Raw genomic sequence first — 10,015 nt, forward strand, 5'->3', positions numbered from 1 at the left:
TTTTTGCTTCTTTATTAAATTTTTTCTATTTTCTTCTCATTTTCCTTGCTGCTGTGTTTTTCTAATTTTCTAGGTATTAAAAGCCTGTATAAGCAATAATTTTTCTTTAATTATGAAGCTATTTAAGGCTTTATATTTTCCTATGCACAGTTATTAAAATGCATCTTAATAATTTTAACACTCCTTTACACTGCTTCCTTAACAGTTTGCAATTTCAATTATTATTTCTTCTTTGATCTAACAATTATTTAGAAGTATGTTTCTTAATTTCCAAGTCCCTAATTCAGTTTTGTAGGACTGACCCCTTAGCCTGTGGAATCTGATACTAACTCCAGTAGGTAGTGTCAGAATTGAGTTGAATTGTTAGGTCAGCTGGTAAAGAATCCACCTGCAATGCTGGAGACTCCAGTTTGATTCCTGGGTCAGGAAGATGCCCTGGAGAAAGGATAGGCTACCCACTCCAGTCTTCATGGGCTTCCCTGGTGGCTCAGACTGTAAAGACACCTGCAATTCGGAAAACCTGGGTTCAGTGTTTAGGTTGGGAAGATCCCCTGGAGAAGGGAGTGGCAACCCACTTCCGTATTCTTGCCTGGTGAATTTTCATGGACTGAAGAGCCTGATGGGCTATAGTCTGTGGAGTCGCAAAGAGTCGGACACAGCTGAGCAGCTAAGCGCAATTGTAGGACATTCAGCAGGGGCCAGACTTGCTTGGTGGTGTAGAAACACACACACACTGGAACTGCGGTCAGAATTATAATCTTTGTGTTCTTAACCATAGACTCTAAAGATCAAAAATTGCTCTATTTTAAAGTAAAATGTCCTTGAAGATTAAAGTGTTAGTTTCCCATCGTGTTGACTCTTTGCGGCCCTATGGACTGTAGCCCTTCAGGCTCCTCTGTCCACGGGATTCTCCAGGCAAGAATACTGGAGTGGGTTGCCATTCCCTTCTCAGGGGATCTTCCCAACCCAGGGATGTATCCTAAGTCTTAGAGTGCCTTAAAATCAAAACATGCCTTAATTAACTGTTGTCAAAAACAAGATTTTATGTATTAATTTTGACATAAATCCTTAACCTTTATGAATAGAGGAATGTTTCTTCACTTTATATTCCTTTTCAGAAATTCAAAATAATATGCTAAAAAGGAAAACACTATTTTTGATATGACTGACATGGTCTTTAAATTTTTATAGGCTTTAGAGAATATATTCTACAGCTCCTTTTGAGATATCTTTAAGAAAAAGCTAATACTTAGTACAAGTTTTCCTATTCCCCCCCAAACTTTTCTTTTTTAAAAAAATTGGGAAAATACAGTCAAATTAGATGTCATGGAAAAGTTGTTCTTAACTTCAATCAGAAATTTTTGGTAAGCTCACTTTCTTAGGAGCTGTTATTGCAAATGTGTATGAAGGTAAGTATTTTTAAATCTTCCCTTTAAAAGGAATACTATTTTGGGGACTTCCCTGGTGGTCCAATGGTTAAGACTTTGCCTTCCAATTCAGGGTATGCGGGTTCAATACCTGGTTAGGGAGCTGAGATCCCATACGCCTCATGGCCAAAACACCAAAACATAAAACAGAAGCAATGCTGTAACAAATTCAATAAAGACTTTCAAATTGGTCCACATCAGAAAAAAAAAAATCTTAAAAAAAAAAGGAATACTATTTTTATTAGACTCTAGGGAAACTTTCATGTGGATGAAGTGTGGGATTTTTAAAAATATGTTTGTTTGTTTTTAACCAAAAATGAAGATGACTTATGAATGTACTTTAGGCCTTTTTGTGGACTTCTCACTAAACCAAAGATGAAAGTATTTGGGAAGTGGAGATGATTTTTATTTTTAAAAAATCTACTAGCTTAGCAACCAGGTCTCCTAATTAAAGAAAAAATTAAGTTCTTGACACTATAACTTGGTATATTATTTATACCTCTTTCCCTCTCTCTGGGGCTTCCCAGATGGCACAGTTGGTAAAGAATCCACCTGCTAATACAGGAGACTCAAGATATGTGGGTTCGATCCCTGGGTTGGGAAGATCCCCTGGAGGAGGAAATGGCAACCCACTCCAGGATTCTTGCCTGGAAAATTCCATGGACAGAGGAGCCTGGTGGGGTACAGTCCATAGGGTCGCAGTCAGACACGACTGAGACACACACTCACACGTGCACTCACTCAGACATGCGCTCACACACCCTTTCTCTATATCAGCTTTACCATAACTGTAATTTCTACCTTCTTACAATCACACCCTTTCAGCCCACCCATACTCTCGCCACCCCCATTCTTTGTTACATGCAGTGACTTTTCCTCAATTTCATGTGACATACTGTGTAATCCCATCTTCCAGCAGATCTCCAAGTTCCCCCACCTTATCTGATTCTGTAAGTTTTGCTGATACTGCAAAGGACAGCCACCACCATGCTCTTCTCAAGACCCTTCACCTGATTCACATTACCTGGTGGCTTCTTCTTCCCTCACACTTCCTCTGTGATGAGGAACTATTATTGGTTATCTAGGGGTTTTAACCCCATAGAGCAGTGTGTGTTTGTTAGTCTCTCGGTCCTGTCCAGCTTTTTGTGACCCCATGGACTGTAGCCCTCCAGGCTTCACTGTCCATGGGATTCTCCAGCAAGAACACTGTAGTGGGTAGCCATTCCCTTCTCCAGAGGATCTTCTCAACTCAGAAGATCCTGGATCTGGATCTCCTGCATTGCACACAGATTCTTTACCATCTGAGCCACCAGGGAAGCTCTTTAACCCCATATGCATATGTGAAAAAAAGATAAAATAGGTCTCCTTGAACCAAAACCAAATATATCAGTGGCCATTCTGACACCATTACAGACAAAAATTAGATAAAACAAGTAACCTAGAAACCCAAATTTGCAACCCAAATCTTAAGTGACCCTGGGGCAAAGGTATATTAATATACATATATTTGTATATTTATTATTATTAATATATTTACAAATATGATAGCTATTTTATTCAAGTTAGGTTGATATCAACAGATCCATTTCCAGTCAGTGATTGTGTTTTACTTAAAGGAACTGTACTTAAAATATTTATTCACTTCAGAAATACAGGTAATTCAGAAGAATGTGGTTTCCTAATGAATGTCATTTTATTTGGGCTTCAGTGGTCCTGGGTGTCTATGTGTGTGTATGTGTGTGTGTATGTTACTATGACCAAAGACAAAATATGCTTCTGGTTGTGACATATTTACTACTTACGAATGTGAACACAAATAATCTTGCCTTCTAATTGAGATAAACAATGCAATATTTATGGAAATATGTGTTTTTGACATAAACTCTGAGCAGTGTCATTCTCCTGTCTACTGTCTCACACCCGAGATAAGCCTTTCACTCCTCTTGCTTCAGCTTTTGCTTGATAAAATCTCCGTCTTAAGATGAGTTCAGTTTATTCAAACTTCAAGCAAATGGAAATAGCTAGGAGAGGTGAATTTAAAAGTAAAGTCTCTGCCTCCAGATTGATGGGTTTATACCCAGAATTAGTGGGAATTCTCAGACATTTCAAGTGGAGAATAACTCCCTGCAGAAATGGCAGGAGTATAAACCTAGAAAAACCTCAGTCTCAACCACTTTATATTGTTTTCTCCAGTTAAAGGCTAAAATTGTATCCCTAAAATAATGGGTCTTGGGAGTAGAAACATTTATGTAGAATACCTTAAGGCAAGCAGCGTAATTTGCAGAATGTCATAAATAAGACTGAGAAACAAACTTGTCGCTTTCTGGACGCGTGCAACATAGGGGATATAAATGCATTAAAATCAAAATATTATTTCATAGAAATGAGCTTCCTGAACTGGTAAATGTGCTGTTCAAAGAAGACTATTTCAAAGGCATACTTCTTTACGTGATTAAGATTCTTTACAATTAAAAACCTCTGTCTTAAAAATATTCTTCAACTTCAAAGGCATTGTTAGTCAGGAAATCCCCCTGGACTTCTTGGTGACACTTCTCATTTTTTTCAGTAATAGGAAATTACAATACCAAAATACAGCCAAGCCCGCACATCTGTTGGCCACTTCTGCTGTAGGTACTCAATTGATGCAAGATGTGTCTGCTGAAGCCTGGGGAAGGGGGCACAAAACAAATGAATACAACCTGCAAAGTCAAGGGCCAAGCCGAGAGACAACATGATAAGAGAAAGGAAGAAGCCCGAAATCGCCCATCTGTATCTGCTTTAAAGTTCATGTGTGCCTATGAGTGTGTCTGTATTGTGTGTATTTTGTTTCGGACAAAGGTGCTCAGTAAATATTGGTTGATCAATTTCTGTTTTGCAAAACAGGGATCCCTCTTGAGATGTCACAACTGAAACAGCCACTTCCAACTCAAAAGGTAGCTTTCCTATTAATGTAATCAGGATCAAAATATTTATTCAAACTCTTTACTCAGTTTGCTCAATATGTTTGTAGATACACATTAAATAAATATGTTAAGAAAAGCATAACAATCTTTCAATGATATCCTCCTCATGATCAAACATTTGAAAGACTATCAATGGCTTTCATTTATTGGGCACCTCTCTTCCTGACAGTGGGGCAAGCACTTCATTCCAAATTCGAACAACCCTACAGAGTAGCCACCATGACTCCATTTTACAGATTACAGTGTTAAGGTTGTGCCCAAGTTCTCAGAGCGTACTGGACGCCGAAACACGGGGTTTCACTCAGGTGTCAGAAATATATTTGCTCTGCCTTGCACATCTCCACTCACATCTGCTCATCTCCTTAAGGAGTTTGCAAAGGGCAGTCCCCTAACCAAAGACAATAGCATTATCTAGAAACTTGTGAGAAAGGCAAACTCTCAGGCCCTGCCCCAGATCTACTGAATCAGAGATCTGCGGGAGGGCTTTAGCAATCTGTTTTTGTTTTTTTTTTTTTAATATTTTCATGTATTTATTTATTTTTGGCTGTGCTGGGTCTTCCTTGCTCTGCGTGGCTTTCTCTAGTTGCAGCGAGCAGGAACTACTCTTTGTTGCGGTGCTTGGACTCCTCATGGTAGTTCGGTTTCTTGTTGTGGAGCACAGGCTCTAGGCCACAGGGGCTTCAGCTGTTGCAGCGCAGGAGCTCAGTAGTTGTGTGCATGGGCTTAGTTACTTCAAGGCATGTGGAATCTTCCCAGACCAGGTATCGAACCCATGTCTCCTATACTGGCAGGCAGATTCTTACCCACTGTGCCACCAGGGGAGTCTTAGCATCTGTTTTTAACAAACCCACCAGGTGATTCTGATGGCTGCTCGAAACTGAGAAAGACTGCTTTATTCCACGCCACCTTTGATATGTACTATCATCACATGACTGACTGAATATGACAAAGATTCTTTGAATGACAGAACTTTGGTCAAGCTTCTGAGCCTTTTCCTAGCCCTACCTGTGCAGTTCCTTGTAAAATCCAGTTTTAGCAGGAACCCTAAGTCAGTTGAACTAGTACCATCCACCCTCAACATCTAGTCACCTTGAATATCTGATCAGGTTCTCCATCTTTGACTATCCTGCAGGTGATGTCTGAGCGCCCTGGCCTGTCTGAAGCAAGAATTCTGTTAGGTCAGTTTACCCAGAGTCCCTCAACACCTGATACTTCCTCTTACTAGTTTTCCATCTACTGAGCCCCACCCTGCTCTTTGGTTATAAATTCTCACTTACCCACGCTATATTTGGAGCTGAGCCCCAACTCTTTCCCATGCTGTGCAATTCCATTTCAGTGGTCCCTACATCTATCACAATGGGCCAGACTAAGGTCTGTCTCCCCATCTTTAACAGTTCAGTTTAGTTCAGTCGCTCAGTCGTATCCAACTCTTTGCGACCGCATGAATTGCAGCACACCAGGCCTCCCTGTCCATCACCAACTCCCAGAGTTCACTCAAACTCACGTCCATCGAGTCAGTGATGCCATCCAGCCATCTCATCCTCTGTTGTCCCCTTCTCCTCCTGTCCCCAATCCCTCCCAGTACCAGAGTCTTCCAATGAGTCAACTCTTCACATGAGGTGGCTCTTTAACAAGCATCACTGAATATTTTTTCTTTAACACATTTTTCTTCATTAACAAATACACACAAATATATTAGTCATGACTCAAGCTCTCTATCTGGAAGTTGTATCGCTTAATTACAGTTTACATAACAAAAATAGCCTTGTAAGTGGTGGTAAAATCATTTTAAGAGTATCAAATTTAAAAATGATTGCAATAATTCTTATTAGCATTTTAAAATGGTGATAAATATGTATATGACTCTATACATATTTGTCAAAATTGAGTTGAAATAGCCAGGATCTTTCCTTTTTTTATTGTAAGATTTTTAAAAAGAAAGTTAAAACATAAAGTAATTCTGAAAGTAAAATTATATTTGCTGACTATTGTCAATCAATTTGACTCTTGACTGACATTATTATCAACATACAGACATCAGTTTACATATAGGTGTTTAAGTATCCCATAGATTGATTGTAATCAGCTATTGCCACTGTGTGTAGCCAACCATTCTAAAATTTGTTAAATATATTCATCTACTTATTATAGATCATTTTACTTATTAAATATTATTTATATCATAAATATACAATATTACCTATTTATATAATGTTATCAATTATATATGATAAATATATAAATGAATTTTATTGACTATACATAATATATATTAAAATGGACTATTTTTATATTTCACACACAAAAATATCTATCCCCAGATTGATAAAGGGATAAACAATGTATAACCATTATTTTAAAAAGTACAATTTTAAGAAATCATGTAGAACAATATCAGCATTTTATAAATTAAAAAAAAATAGTTCTAATGAGATAACATGAACTTTTCCCAAATAGCATAACCTTTACTTTGCATGCAATGTACAATTTTAACTACCTTCAAAGATGCCTCCAACCAATTTCTTCTCCCCCTAAATGCACCCATGCATGCGTGCTCGGTAGCTTCATGTGTCCAGCTCTTTGCAACTCCATGGACTGGAGCCTGCCAGGTTCCTCTGACCATGAGATTTTTCCCAGCAAGGATACTGGAGCGGGTTGCTCCAGGGGATCTTCCAGACCCAAGGATCAAACCCACATCTCTTGCAGTCTCCTGCACTGACAGGTAGATTTTTTTTATCATTAGCACCACCTGATAAGCCCCCTCCCACTCTGTTTACTTGAGGAAGCCTTTATTTTTCTTTCCTTTTTGAAGGTTACTTCCACAGGATACATACTTTGCTTCAGCACTTTAAAGATATCCACCCACTGTTCTTTCTTGCATGGTTTCTGACAAGAAGTCTACTATCTTTCTTTTTCCTCTATAGACATCTTCTCTGATGTCTCTTAAGATATTCTTTCTTTTTAGTTTTTAACATTTAAGTAGGATATGCTTCAGTTTGTTTTTGCTTTTTGGGGGGACTATTTCAAAGGTTTATTCTTCTTGGTATCCTTGGAGCTTCTTAGATATGTGTCACCAATTTTGAAAATATTCCAGTCTTTATTTTTTCAAATATTTTTTCTACCCCATTCTCTGTTCCCTCTCCTGGGATTCCAATCATGCATATATCATATGATATTATCGTACAACTGTTGGATGCTGTGTTAGATTTTTCACTTTTTTCTCTTTGTTTTCCAATGTGAGTAATCTCTATTGACCTATCTTCAAGTTCACTGATTATTTTCTAGACTATGTCAAGTCTACTGATGTCAAAGTCAGTCTTCATCTCTGTTATTGTGGTTCTGATGTCTCCAATTTCCATTTGATTCTATCTCTGCTGAAATTGCCTGTCTTCTCTTACATATTTATTTTCCATTAGAGTCTTTAACACATTAATCATAGTTATTCTAAATTCTCTGTCTCATTGTAGAAACAACTGGATCATATCTGAGTCTGGTTCTGATAACGTCTGTATCCTTTCACACTTTCACTTTCCCTTGCTTTTTTTGCATACCTTATGTGGGTTTTTGTGTTGTTATTGAAATCTGGCCATGTTGTATAAGACACTAGATATTGAAGTAAATAATTTTTAAAGTTTGGACATAAGCTTGCTTTTCCTTCCAAAAGGCTTTTGGAACAGAGTTTTGTGTTAGTCTGACCCAATGTTGGGCTGGGTTTGAAGTCTATTGTTGCTATGACTACTCTCAGTATCGAAAATTCCATGGACAGAGGAGCCTGGCAGGCTACAGTCCGTGGGGTCACAAGAGTTGGACGTGACTTAGAGACTAAACCACACCACCCTCAGGGTACCACCACCACCCTCAAATTCCTCTACTGTTATCTTGTGTTTATGATATTGGTTAGTTGAGATGAGTTTTCTCAACACCTGCTTTCCCTGTGGCCATGGATCTTTACTACATACTGGATTCCCACTGTCCATTCCACTGTTATCTGTTCTTAACACTTGTTAGTGCAATGGTGGTGGCGGGGTGCTCATTTTCTGACATTGTGATTAAGCTTCAGTCTTAGGCAGGTACTGAACCATGGGAGTATGCTCTTTACAAATGTTCCTGCGTCTTCTTCACATGGAAAGCTGGCTGTAGCACATATTTATCCTCTCCACGGGGGCAAAGCTTTTCTTTTTTCCCTAGGCCAGCTACAGCGGATTTCCACCAGTACCCTCAAGCTACAATTTTTGTTGCCCTTTCCACCATGGATTAAGACTTTTGTTATTAAGGGAGACAGAGAAGATAGAATCGGGCAGAGCTGTGCAGTGGCTACTATTCCCTGCCCGAACTAGCACTTTGGGAAAGTTTTCTCAGGCTTCTCCTTGGTCTTCCCTGAGAGCACCTGGTGGAGTTCTCAGAGGAAACCCTGCAAGAGGATTTAGTCCCTGCCCCCGCCCCGAGTCTGCAGCCTCAGAGCTTCATACTTTCCTTCAAGCCCTTACTTGGCCTTCAGAAACTCATTAAAACTTGGTGGCTGAATATCCCACCATAGTGGGTGTTTGGTGGTGTCTGTCCAAGGTAAGCAATGCCCAAATTTTATTTCTCCCTGTAGGTGCATATCTCTCTCCAGATTTCAAGTATTAATAACTATTTGTCCAGTGACCTTAGTTCTTGGAAGGGCTCCAATCATGTCATAAGTGTGTAGTTTTCCTGCTTTTGTCTTGCTATAGTGGTGAAAGAGATGTTTTATCCAGTTCTCTAATCTGAGCTGAAACTTTCATTTCCCTCCTTTAAAAATCTTTTGAGGGACTTCTCTGGTGGTCCAGTGGTTAAGACTTTGCCTTCCAATGCAGGCAATGCAGGTTCTATCCCTGGTTGGGGAGCTAAGATCCCACATGCCTCACAGCCAAAAATCCAGAACATAAAACAGAAGCAGTGTTGTAACAAATTCAATAAAGACTTTTTAAATGGTCCACATCATGAAAAAATTTTTTTAATATTTTGAAAATGGTCTTATCCTGTGACTGGCTTTGACCAATAATAGCATGCACTGAAAGTGATGTCCTAGGAATCTGAGAGTTGCTGAAGATCTACTGATTACCTCTTAGATCCTGAGCCTCCTTGTAAGAAATCTAGGCAACACACTGGAGAGAATGCACATGTAGGAGCCCCTAGGTGCCCAACATGTGAGTGAAGAAGCCACCTTGAATGATCCTGCCCTCTGACTGTAATCTCAATAAAGAACCCAAGCAAGACCAGCAGAATAACCAACTGGCTGAGCCCAGTACATAGAGAATCATGAGAAACAATGAGGCTATTTTGAGCTGCTGCTAAGTTTTGAGGTGGTTTGTTACTCTGGAATAAATAATGAAGCAGCACTCAGTAAATATTGTGGAATGAATACATGAAAATTTTAGACATATCACCTCGACCATAATTCTCTAAATACCACATGTTCCTCCTCCTAAGACCACTAGGTAGCACAGCATGTAAGGCAAAGGACTACAGAGAGAAAAAAATAAACTGAGAGGATCTTGAAAAAAAAAACTGTGTTATTATTTTTCCCCACTGGATTTAAAGAGGAATCAAGAATCAGTTTAGAGATGAGAGAATCAATGCAGTATCTGGACCAAAACATAA

This window comes from Bos mutus, chromosome 14 (assembly GCF_027580195.1).
Source record: "Bos mutus isolate GX-2022 chromosome 14, NWIPB_WYAK_1.1, whole genome shotgun sequence".
Classification (NCBI taxonomy): Eukaryota; Metazoa; Chordata; class Mammalia; order Artiodactyla; family Bovidae; genus Bos; species Bos mutus.